The sequence below is a fragment of the Balaenoptera physalus genome, assembly GCF_965194825.1.
Source record: "Balaenoptera physalus genome assembly, chromosome: 14".
In the NCBI taxonomy this organism is placed as follows: Eukaryota; Metazoa; Chordata; class Mammalia; order Artiodactyla; family Balaenopteridae; genus Balaenoptera; species Balaenoptera physalus.
In genome coordinates, this window is record NC_138893.1 from 45229792 (window position 1) to 45243068 (window position 13277).

General features: G+C 39.2%; 1 protein-coding gene across 7 annotated transcripts in view; it reads left to right on the forward strand.

Annotated features, from left to right (window-relative positions):
* The window catches only part of SORCS1 (sortilin related VPS10 domain containing receptor 1), a 556698-nt gene that overhangs the window by 366855 nt on the left and 176566 nt on the right, over positions 1 to 13277 (forward strand). The gene's annotated exons all lie outside the window — the stretch shown is intronic.

Genomic DNA, 13277 nt, shown 5'->3' on the forward strand with positions numbered 1-13277 from the left:
CAGGGGCTTTGTAACTGTTGTTTTGTTATATTTTGATGAGACTTTGAGACAGACACTTAAGAACATTTTAATAGTGACTTTTATTACTAAAAGCATGATACACACATATACTGCATGTTCATATAAAGGTTTTCAGTGTAAATAAGTAGATCTTATTTAGTCTAAAAGCAGATCCTCTTCCCATTCCTGCTTTCAAGTTTTCTAGACATTCTCATCATCATATGGGACGCAACCAATGTTTTTAGTTTCTTACTTATCCTTCCATAAATGTTCTCTGAATTACTAAATGCATATAAATATAAATATACATATTAGTAATTGTTTTTTCTTAGTCAGCTTTGACTGCTATAACAAAATACCGTAGACTGGGTGGCTTGAACAACACAGAAAAGAAGGAGGCAAAGGAAGTAATATTCTTTTTTTTTTTTTTTTTTTTAACCTCCTGATCCCATCCCCCTGGTTAAATTAGAGGTGGCCTCCCTCCCTGGGTTATTACAATTGAAAAGAAGGGATAATACAAGTTCCTTTTTGCTTCTGAGTTTCCAAGGGCCTAGATCCCAGTAAAATAAGAACAAAGTACAAAGCATTCTAGTGTAATGTTGACATTACTTATCAATCCCTTTTGAATTTACAACCTAAACCCTATAAAAGATGTGATTCTGCCTTATCCTAATTTATCTAATCTGCCTATGGAAAAGGCATCTAGGTTGTTTCCAGACTTCTGCTAGTATAAACAATGCTCTGCAGAACTAGCTCAGACAAGAGTTTAAATATCCCTTGTTCACATCATTGAGAATCGTTGGGGCAATGACCTTTTAGGAGCCAATGAGCTTCCTGCAACTAGGACAGTAAAAGTTGTCTCCCCTTTACTCCTCCTGAAATCATACTGCCTCTCATCATGCCTTGGGACTTCCACGTACCTAATAGCTTCTCCCCCCACCGCTCCAATTCTCTCACTTCTAAGAGGAATGCATTTTTATCTTTCTTATTTTCAAACACTGCCCTAAGACCCTGTGGGATTTGAAAGCCAGAGAACAGATAAATCTCTTAAAACACTAGTGAAACTGCCTGAAAAAGTAAAAGACAAGTCATTTGCAAACAAACTGGCTCAAAGTTAACACACAGAGACTTCTATATGGAAAGATACTTTTTCTTCCCGCATCACAGAGACATTGATAACTAAATAGGGTTTCTGTTGCTCAGAACTTATTCACCTCTTCCCTGCTGCTCCCACTCAGGAATGGCTGAAGCTTTGTTTTTGGCATCTAAGTTGGATGCCCCTCTCCAGGAATTCAGGTGTAGCTGGCACTGAGTCTCCCTTCTCTGATCAGCATTTCTTCTCTTCCTCACTTATTCATTTTGTCCCTTATTCATGAGATACCTTGCATCTCCATGTGTTTTGCCTATAAATTATAAAGTCCCTTTTTGGAAAGCAGGTCCATATTTTTTTCTCTTTTACTGGGTGTTATATGTTCATAGAAGGGCCTCAGAGAATAAATAAATAAAAGACTAAACTAAATTAATGTGGTTCCCCTGGTTTAACCTGGAAATGAAGTTGATGCTTTGCCAGTGAGAAGGTATGAGGGACCAATCATTCCTTAAGTCCTGCTTCCAAGTGACTGAATATATCTGCATGTGGACCCAGCAACTGAAGGCAGAAAGTTGTGGTTCTCAAATGACTGGAGAGAAGTTTGTTCCAACCAATAGAAACAAAGAAAAACATTGACCAAAAAAAAAAAAAAAATGGATGCGAGAATTTCCCATGTTAAGCAGTACATGGTACACAGTATCTTCTAGCTCACTGAAGGGCTTATTTACACACAGCTTTGGGAGGTGAACAAATCCATCATTGCTTTGGCTGGTAGTAATTGAACCCATTCTTATCTGTTCTTGGAATGGGGTTCTTCTATCTGTAAGCCTGATTAGCAAAGCCCTTGTAACCAAATGTCATATCATTATCTTTATGAAAACTATACACATGATCATATATAAATTCTAATTAATCTGCCTGTTGAGTGAAATGAATGATACCCCTTCTCTGCCTCTGGGAATGGAGTCTCTCCATTCACGGCCTGACATTGTGATAGGCATTATTCAAACTTAAGCAATTTAATCCTCAGAACAATTCTATGAAGTAAGGCTTGCATTATATCCCTAACAAATTGGGAACCTATGGCATGGAGAGGTCAAGTAATTTAGCCAAGGTCACACAGCCGGAAAGTGGCAGAGCCAGGATTCAAATGCAGGCAGAATGGCTTCAAAGCCCATGAGCTACTAAATCAGTGGACTCTATTGCCTAGGCCTCTTGGAATTTTTTTTCTGGGCTGGAGCTGTGAGCCCTAGAAATCTAGCCCATTCAGGCAGATGAGTAGAGAAAATCCAAAGCTCGTTTGGCCACCATGCCTGCGTGTGCATCTCTCCAACTGGGCTTAGCAAATGGCCTCCTTGGGTTCTTTAAGCTAGGTTGGTTTTTCCAGAGAAAGCATGAGACCTTGTAAATTGCACAGTGCACGTGACTGTTGATGAAATCTCTTGGTCTCTGGCCACATGGTCTGTATTTTCTGACTCTGAGCAACTTCCTAAGGCTGGCAGAAAAGGTGTCATTCAAAGCAGTATTTATTAGACTCCTGGAAATCAGTTGCTTCAAATTACATAAGAGCTATAGGGCTATCTAGGATTATTCAGCAAGCTTAATTGAAAGAAGCTCTCATTAATCATTTCTGCTTGGAGCCTGGCTGTGGGAGTGTAGAGGTGACTAAGGGGAACTTTTCTAGTGCTAAATTGAATTGACGAGTGACCCTGGGTAATAATATAGCATTTCCCATGGAGAAGAATGAAGATGAATTCATGTCTTTTCCTCATCACCTAGTACACTTAAGAAATATCTTTATTTTGGGTGGCAGTAGTAATGCCACCCCTGGAAGTAATCAATGGCAATTGTGAAACAATTATGGAGTGTAACAGTTTATCCTTATGTTCATGGTGGTTGTTGATAGTACTATCATACTGACATACATATGAACTTTCTTCCAAGGAGTTTAAATTGCTTCCAAAACCGATTTACATGTTTAGGGCATCTTATAAAACATATTTTAGCACAATATTGCCCTTAATAGAATAAGTGTCTGTTCAACTAAATGCTATAGTAGTCTTGTTCTTTACTATGTCAGAAATCAATTATACTAGGAGGCAGTACAGCCTGGAAGTTAAGGGGCTCAGAGATACTGAGGTGAGTTCTAGCTTTGCCATTTACTAAGTAAGGGGTCATGGGGAAGTTAAGTTCTGTGTGCCTCAGTTTTTTCCCCTGTAAAGTGAAGATAATTAATACCTACTTAATCAAATGAGTTGTTTCTTGTGAATTGGTTATATGCCTGGCATCTAAGAGTTGTATTAAGTTCCCACTGGCTAATAGTAATGTTATTAATAGTAGCTGACTTTTTACATCTCTTAGTTTTGTTTCTCCCCCATGTTGGCTTCATTCTCAGGTTGCTTTCCCCATTCGTAGCAATGATGGACATCATCAGCTTTAGTCTTACAACCTAACAGTTTGGAAGCTCCATCAAACCAGTCTGCCTCTTTCCTCATGTTTCCAGGGATTGAATCCCAGCAGTGATTCCCATGCATTACTCATGTAGGTCAGACACATATCTTCCCTGGGAACTGAAATAGGAGCTGGTGTTGAGTCCCAGTTAAACTGCATGGCTCAAGGTTGGAGGAGAGAAGATTTCTAAAAAGGAAAAAAAAGAGAAAAAGATTCTGTTATCATAAAATAGAGGGATAGATTTTAATTACGGAAAAAATACAGATGGGAGAACTGAGTGCCACCAAGATAATGTTCCATAATAGGGATTTGTATTTGTTAATTAACTATATACAATGGTCTGGGCACATGATAAATCATGCCCTTTGATCCTCATAACAGGATTGTGAGGGAGGGATTTTTACTCTCGTTTTGCTGAAATAGAAAAGTGATATAGTTTACCCAACATAAAATGTAATACAGCCAGGTTTTGAAACTTGGTCTCTCTGGGTCCATGGCTCTTGCTTGCGATAGTAAAGATCAGCTCAAAACTCAAGACTTATTTTCCACCTGTATCCCCCATAATAACTGTTAGTTTAACAGTTCGATAATTAAGAGCCAATGTGTTGCATTTGACACTGAAGAAGAACATGAAATGGAGGACCAATGTTAGCCAAATGCCTTGAATAAGTGAAGCTTTTGCCAAAAGCCAAGTTTGCTATTAGAGGTTGATGAATGTGGTTTGTTGACGTCTGATTCGACTTTAGGACAAAGCAATGGAAGGCAGTTTTCATTAGAAACCACTCAGTGATCTATTATCTATGCAAAAGACAAGGCAATCTTAGAACTGTTTCACTTAATTAAAAATACGTTCAGATGTATCTTATTGATTATGTCGTTGTGACATATAGGGGGCTGGCTGGAAACAGGGACAGCTGAATGACGATTACATGTTTTCTGTGACAAATTCACACATGGAAAATTAAGAGTCGGCTCGACAATGAACCTGTTGTTATTCTGGAATGCCATCTTGTTTCAGTGGTATCCCTCAGGGGGCATAAGACAGCTGTATTATATAGCAGAGGGATATAGGGATACTTCCGGCTCCATACTCAATGTGTTTGAGCAAGTTTCCACATTCTCATTCATCCCCATTGTTCAATGCCAGTCAGTATGAATGACTTCCCATTGCACATCTTTGGCAACAAGTCCCATTTCTTGAGCACTTACTGTGTGCCAAGCTCTGTGCTGAGTGCTTTGCATATGTTGTTTTAAACAATCCTCCAATCAATGATGTGAAATGATTTATTGATCAAAACTCCGTCAAGACCTGTGATAGAAAAATGCAACCTGTTTTAAGAAAAAAAAATTTTTAAGCAGTATTGGCTCATGGATCTGATAAATCAGGTCTAACTTTTTCTAGACTCTACTTGATCCAGAGGCTCATTGAAGTCATCGTCTCTTTTCTTTTTTCTTTCTCTTCTTTTGTTTCCAAAGGCATTTGTTTTTTTATTGAAGTATAATTGATTTACAGTGTTGTGTTGGTTTCAGGTGTACAGCAAAGTTATACATGAAGTCATCACTTCCTACCCAAGGTCCTCTCATCTAACCTCAGGCATAAGAGGTAGATCCATAAACTTTTGTTAATATATCTGGCTATAGTCAGAAAACACTCTGGGACTTAAAATAGTTTCTCTCTGTGCTGATTCATGGCACTACTGCTCATCATCTAGTCCTTGTTGAATATTTCTGCCAAGCCAGTTTCAGCATTTTATGTGCCTTGTTGTTTGATAGTTTGTTTTATATTCACCAGGTCACCATGACCCTTCCTCTTCTTCCTTCAGATATGCTGGCATTCAACACGGCATCTCCAAGACTTCTAAGCCACTCACACCAAAGGGGCTTGGAGGGGATATGGCATGAGATGACTCTTTTCTCTTTCTCCAGATGGGTTTAATGGATTCAATAACAAGAGAATTCTCTCTACTTTTCCTTTCTCAGGTTTTGCAAATTGGAGACGGGGTGAAGTCTAATGATGTTACAAAAAGAACAAATATATATATGTATATATACATATATATGTAAATTGTAATGTATAAAGTAATATATAAAGTAAAACTCTATGCTATCAAGATAACTAGAAAATGTGTTAGTGTATTTGATAGTATTGGATTAGATAGGGTGAATGGCTATTTTTTAAAGATACTCTGCCTCATCCTTCACCCACATCTATGAAACCAGTCATTGTCTGCAGAGAACATCTTAAAAAACACCATCACTTGCTTTCAATTTTATGTGAGCTGGCAGTGGAACATCCCGCCATTCAAAATCACCTTTTTCTATAGCTTCCATATTTCTGTATTCCCTACATCCCAGCCTCAGTGCCTTAGGGTCATATTCAACTCTGTTCTCTTACTCACTCTTAAATCTTTGGGTTTCCAAGTCCCATTGGTTCTACCTCCGTGAAGTTATATCTGTCCACCTCCTCTTCCACCCTCCCCAGCATTACACTGGTTCAGCATCCCCCTCACTAGGAATGGTGAAAAAGCCCCTCCATCCATCTCCTCATATCGTAGCTACTGCCAAAGGAATCGTGTAAGCATTTCCCTGATCAAGTGTTTGCCCCATTCCTCATTGCCTACAACATAAAATTAAAAAGAGTAAGAATGTAACCAGGTTCTTGCGAACCTGGGTTCAGATATATATTTTCTGACCCAACCGCCATGCTCCTAGTTCTTTTTTTTTTTTTAAACATTTAATGTTACTATCCATTTATTTATTATTATTATTTTTTAGAGATAACATACATATTTTATTTTATTTATTTATTTATGGCTGTACTGGGTCTTCGTTTCTGTGCGAGGGCTTTCTCTAGTTGTGGCAAGCGGGGACCACTCTTCATCGCGGTGCGCGGGCCTCTCACTATCGCGGCCTCTCTTGTTGCGGAGCACAGGCTCCAGACGCGCAGGCTCAGTAGTTGTGGCTCACGGGCCTAGTTGCTCCGCGGCATGTGGGATCTTCCCAGACCAGGGCTCGAACCCGTGTCCCCTGCACTGGCAGGCAGATTCTCAACCACTGCGCCACCAGGGAAGCCCCACTCCTAGTTCTTTGTGCTAAATTCCAGAAGGCCAGATAATTCTAAGCACTGGTCAGTCTATGGCGCAGTCTGTACCTCTTATCTCTATGGTTTTATACAACTCTTACCTGGGGATAAACTGTCCTTCTTTGTTTTTGCAGTGATTGATTTTAGCACCTACTATGTATCAGGACAGTTTTGGTCTTTGAAGGCAAAGATAATGTATGAGGGTATTTGTCATTATTAGGATCACAATATCAGACCTTTATGGCCTTATGCTGATGGTCTACCATGTAGCCTTCTTTGGTTCTTGCTTCTTGTTTTTCTAGGCAAGAAGAATCTCTTTCTTAGAATTTAAATGTGATTATGTCATAAATAAAACATAATGTATCATAGCATGCGTTGTATTACAGGTCTGCGTGCGGGATTGGTTGAAAGAGTACAGGCTTAGAGCCGGCATATGAAGCTTCAAATCTGAGCTTCACTGTCTACTACCTGGGTGATCTTGAGAAACTACTTCACCTGCCCGAGCTTCAGTTTCCTTATTCGAAGGCTTATTTTGAGAATCAAAAATGGCATATTATCATAATTATTATTAAGTAACTTAGCACTTAGTATGTGCTCTATCTTTTTATTTCCTCATTTCCATCTCCTGATGGAGGATAAGTTCCTTAAGGACCAAGACTGTCATTAACATATTTCTATCTTGTGTACAACAATAAATGGAATAGCAGAAACTGTAGTGTGTACACACACACACACAGAAATTCACCAAGTACACATATATATGTATATGCACAAACATAAACCTCCAGTCGAAACTCATCTTGAATGGACTTGATCAGGGAACCATAATAGATGACCTGTTTTTCCTTCCAGCCTGAATAGGTTAGACTTCTAAGCCACTGAAGCCATCAAAGTGTATATTGAAAGGTGGGGAGGATTCTAGATCAGTAAAAGGAACAGTTTTCTGTGCAGTAGGTTGTTTATTAACTCAACAGGCTGTCCTAAGGAGTCATGAGATCCATGTTAGCAGAGGAATTTAAACAAAAACAGAGTGGCTGCCTCCTAGACCGCTCTCACAGGGAGCTGTGCCCTAGGATATTGACAGATCCTCTACACACTTCAGAATATGGAATTCAGGTGAGGAACTCAGAACCCTCCGTCCTTTGGAGCATGGACTTTATCCTCTCTTCTCTGGCAGTCTCTTCTGGTTCTGAGCCTCTGAGACGAACCATGTGCGTGGCTTGGGTAAGGAGCAGAGAGAAGTAGCAGGAAATCATTCCTGAGATCACATACCAAGAGCTCCAATGGGACATTTCTGGCACCTATACTAGGCGTGCTGGATAAGAGGATTTTCATTATCCTCGAGAGGACTGGTGTTTTATCTTTTTTTTTTTTTTTTCCTGTTAATGAGCTCCACTTGAGTGCTATTTCCCTATCCACTTGCACCTTCCTCCACTTCTTAATCTCTTCCTGTGATTAGCAAGTTTTCCCTACAAATTAAGTTAGTTTCCCCTGCTACACTGTGAGCCCATCACTTTTCTCGTGACCTTCATTCACTAATGGCCATTATTGATTCCTGTCCTCCTTGATGACTTCTTGTCTCCATGGAATGTAATTCCTCTATCTCTGAGCACCTGAGATGCAGTCATTTCTCTAGATTTCCACTAAGAACTCTCATGATGGCAGAGTACAAGAGATGGCAGTGAAAGAGTGAAAGAGGGGAAAATCCTCATAATTATGGCTTCCTAATTTATACTAATATTTAAAAAAATTGACTTATGCCCTAGTGATCAGACTTCATTTAGCCTTCAAGTTCAAGAGCCTGTGGGTGTGTCCAGTGTCTGTGTATGTGGTTTCCCTTGCTCAGTTAATCATCGTCCACCTTTGTATGTTCCACTTAGCCAGTGAGAGATGGTGTTTGGTGTTTCAGAGTGAGGGATCTGGAGTCAGAATGCTTGTGGTATCAACAGAATCCTGTTTTCAAGGGGTGTGACGATGAGCTATTTAGTTAACTTCTTTAAGCCTTGTTGTCTTCATTTGTATGACAGTCATCATAATAGTGTCTTCCTCATATATTTGTTGTCAGGATTAAAATGAGATTCCAGGTTACACTCTAAACATGTAATACATGGTGAATAAATATGAACTATTACTTAAAAGAGGGATAGGACGAGGTGGGTATTAACGAGTTTCTGCGACGTGACCATCTCACTTTGATATTTGATTTAATAATTTATATTTCCAGTGGGTATTTTTAATGTGTGCATGAGTTTTGTTTTTGTTGCCGCAGAATTAAGAACAATGGATAGAAAATCAGCTTACTGTTTTATTTTGTAGCTTCTCGAATAGTTGAAAACTCTTATCTTACAATTCATTTAATTTACATCAGTTGAGTCATTTTCAGAGCTAACTCCTGGCCATAAAGATAGAGGAAACAGCCACTGCCCTCAAGGGGGCCTGCAGCTGCTGAGGTGGGGTTGCAAAGGGAGCCCCTAGAGAAGTCTGTGGAAGGATATTGCCCCTGCGTAGCTGCCCCTCTGTGAGTTTGCAGCCAAGCATCTGGCTTGATGCCTAAGGTCATAAGACTGGAAGGAAGTCTGGAAGAAAAGCTGGACTTGTAATTGTGAAGGGAAGAGCAAGGACAAACTAGATAGAAACTACCAGTCCTTCTGCAGTGCGTCCCACCACCTCTAGCCAAAAGGACCTTCAGAGTGAAATAGCCACTACTTCCCTCCTGCCTTGCAGATGTCACACATATTTCCTTTCAGTCCATTATAACTGGAAACCATACAGAGACTCTGGAAAACATAGTCGCAGCTTCGCCAGGTTGATCCAGTGCAAAATCACCAGAGTCCACCCCTTGAAAACTTGGCGCCTGTGCACATCATTTTAAATCATGTATGACTTCCAAATGAATACAAAAACAAAATTATGCATCTACCTAGCATGAGAGAACCCCCCAATACAACTTAAAACATGATAAATATCTTCCTAAAAAGATGAAAAAACAATTGCCCATGTCGGGAATATCCTTGGGTGATATTCTTCTTCTAGGGAGCCATACTTCCCCTTTCTGTATTCCATAATTAAATACATAATTTCTGTATTCCATAATTAAAATACCAACGTGTAAGGTCAGCCACCTTAACACATTTTATGTCAAAACAGAGGAATGGGAAAGAGGAAAAAGAAAGGAAAAGATTTACACACACACACACACACACACACACGCACACAAACATATTTATATTAAATTAGATGAGGATGGGTCTCTAGGGAATGGCTCCTAAGGAAAGGAATTTGTCTGTTAATAGGCCAAAGATGAGAAGAAATTGACCAAAAATCTAGGATAGTAAAGTGCCCCGAACGGTACCTGGTATACACCATGTAGCTTCAAATCTAAAATTTCATTAAATGAGGATGCACCCTTATTTTGTGTATCTGTCAAAATAATTCTGCCTATTAAACTTTATCATTTCAATGATTTTAAGACACCTACTAATTTAAGAGATGTTAAAATTAAAAAAAAAAGAGCGTTTTGGAATTGATGAGATGGGTACACAATAAATATTTGTTGAATGATTGAAAGATGAGGAGTGGATACTGGACATGAGACAACCATAGATATTTTTTTTCAAATCAAAGGTTAGATAGGGTTGTCTAAATAGATAACTAATGAGATATGGAATGGTGAATTCTACACAGGAGGGTAGTGGAGACCCAGAACCTGGATCATTTGACTGGGTAGGAATGAAATGCAGAGTGGGCTGAGGAAGATATTAAAAGCAACTGTAAGATGCTGAATCCTTGTAGATGACTAGCCCTGGTGTGTTTATGCATCAGAATCTCAGGATTCTTAAAAAAACTTAGGGCTCATCATATCTGACTTCTGACTTGCAGGAATCCCTTCTACAAAATTCTAAGTAAGTGGCTGAAAACAGCCCTTTGGATTAAGAATGGAACTTTGTCTATCTGTCTATCAGGATCTGTCTTCCTCTAAAGACAATAACTAGAGGAAATACACTAGTCCCACTGTTTTTTTCATTGTTGGCTCTGGAACTTAAAACATCAACACCTCTAAACAGAGCAATTCCATAATTTAGAGAAAGCTGTCAAGGTTTTCACAGGCATGGCAAGATGTGCCCTGGGGTGGGGTGGGGGGAATGGAACTTGCTGCAGCATTTATGAGATTTATGGTAAAGGGTTTTACATCAGTGTTGAAGTTTAAGGCAGATAAATCCCAGAAGACAAATACCAGCAGTAATTGAATTACAAAGCCATTATCGTGTGCTGAACAGAACAACTTTATGACTCTATTGTGACAAGATGAAACTTGTTAGAATATTTATGTGCCTGGGATAGCTTCTGCATCACCAACCCCAACCCAGAGAACAAACTAGCTCTTCCATGTGCCTCCTATGAGCAGTTAGCCTTCCTGAGTAATTCAGTAGCCAAGGAAAACGAGATGCTTGAGAGGAATCTGAAACAGCCGTAGCGTACAGCCAAACCTCACGGGTCACGTCTGACCTCGAATTTCAGCAGCTCCTGAGCCCAACATATTTACATTCTCAGCTGCAATCAGGCTTTTCCCATGGTAACCAGGGCAGCCCTAGAATAAATAGACTCTGGCTCTCCATATTGTTTTCTATTTCTAAACAAATGGAGAGTAAAAACATCCCAGTAATACGAGCCATTTCTCTGATCTTAACATTTCTTTAAAAAATCAAATAACTTCATCTTCTGTGATTGTTGAAATCTATGAATCGTACACTCTTGACAGTGGAAATGAAACAGTATTTTACCTGCTTTACAGGATGAAATGACAACAGGACCAGTCCACTCCTCGTGATAACAATGATTTAGTTACAACAGATCGTGTTCCTGTTTATAGTAGCTTTTCTATAATAGAGTCTATCCTTATGAGATGTGGGTAGTTTTCTCTCCCTAATTTTTTATTTTGAAATAATTTTAGAACTGCAGAAGAATTTCAAAGAATAAGAGAGTTCCCATAAACTTACCTCATGCTAACATCTTATATAACCATGGTGTGATATTCATAACTGGGAAATTAACATTGATTTAATACTATCAATTAAACTGGAGACTTTATTTGGATCTCTCCAGGTTTTCTACTAATGTCCTTTTTTTCCCCCCCATCTAGGACCCAAATAAGAATCCTACATTGCATTTATTTGTCATGTCTTTTTTCATCTCCTCAAATCTCCCACTTTCCTTGTCTTTGATGACCTGGACAGTTTTGAGGCGTGCTAGTCAGGTGTTTTGTAGAATGTTCCTCAGATTGAGTTAGTCTGATATTTTTTCATGATTATAGTGTTATATATGGTTGGGAAGAAAATCACAGAAATGGTGTGTCCTTCTCATGACATCACGTCAAAGAGTGCAAGATATCAATATGTCCTACTACCGATGATGGTAACCTTGATCACTTGATTGAGGTGGTATCTGCCACGTTTCTCCATTGCAGAGGTACTGTTTTCCCTGCTCCAACCTCTATTTGTTGGAAGCAAGTCCCTGAGTCCAGTTCCCATGCCAGGGAAGGAGAATCAAGTTCCAACTCCTGGTAGAAGGAGTATTAAAAACTGTGTGAATATATGTCAAAATCACCATGATCATTAAATATGTTGAGAGAGATATTTTGAGGCTATGTGTTTTGCTCGCTAATTTTAGGACTCTTCAGTCAGTCTTGCCTGCAACAATTATGACTGTGGTATTCTAATGGAAGTTTTCCATATTGATAATCTCATATATGTATTCATTGAAATTCTTCTGAAGGAATAATTGCTCCATTTGACAATTTATTTATTTATAGCATTATTTAATTGCTCAGCCAATGAGGTGACCAGAAAAGACAGTGAATAAGCCCATTTCTGGATTATGTTTTGTTATTTCTTCTTCACCTCAGGAATCTCTGTTCTTTGGTGCTGAGCCTATGGTCAAATAATCCCTGTTAGGCATTAAGGTGCCATTAATGTGCCACCTGCTAATTCAGGGCAAGACCTCTCTGCCTAATAAAGTCCTTCTTAAAGGAACATTTTAAAGTCTGACCTGGGATGAAGAACTCAGAAGGGAATACCTTTTCCCAGTGACACATTCGCCTTATTGGCTGTGGAAGTGGGGATTCCCTGAGGAGTTCTGGGCTCTCCCCTCTGTTCAGTTGGGCATCTCACAACATCTTCACCCTAAGGAGGGTGACTTGGGGGTACGTGTGAATGCATGCACATGCACGCACACACACACACACGCACACTTTTTTCCCTTTCCCCATCTCTCTTCTGTCCGAGCCATGGAAAAATGCAGGCTTCAGGCTCTCTCCAAAACAAAGCAAACCTCTATAAAGTATACTGACCTCTGTTGCTCAACCATGATTTTAATTCCCAAGACAAAGAATGCAGGTTCTAAATTGACCAATTGAAAAATATATGAAAAATGCAGTATAGGAAATGGGTAAGTATTCTGAACAGTTAAGCACTCTTATAAATGAAAAACCTGAATGAAAAAAAATATGTATATAGATGTAAGGACCAAGAACAGGAACAGGCAATTTATGAAAGGAAAGAAAATGGCAGTTAACTTAAAAATATTTCATCTCACATGCAGATATTTACCTACAGAGATAATCAGTAGAGTGTCATGTACAGACCTAACAATACCCCA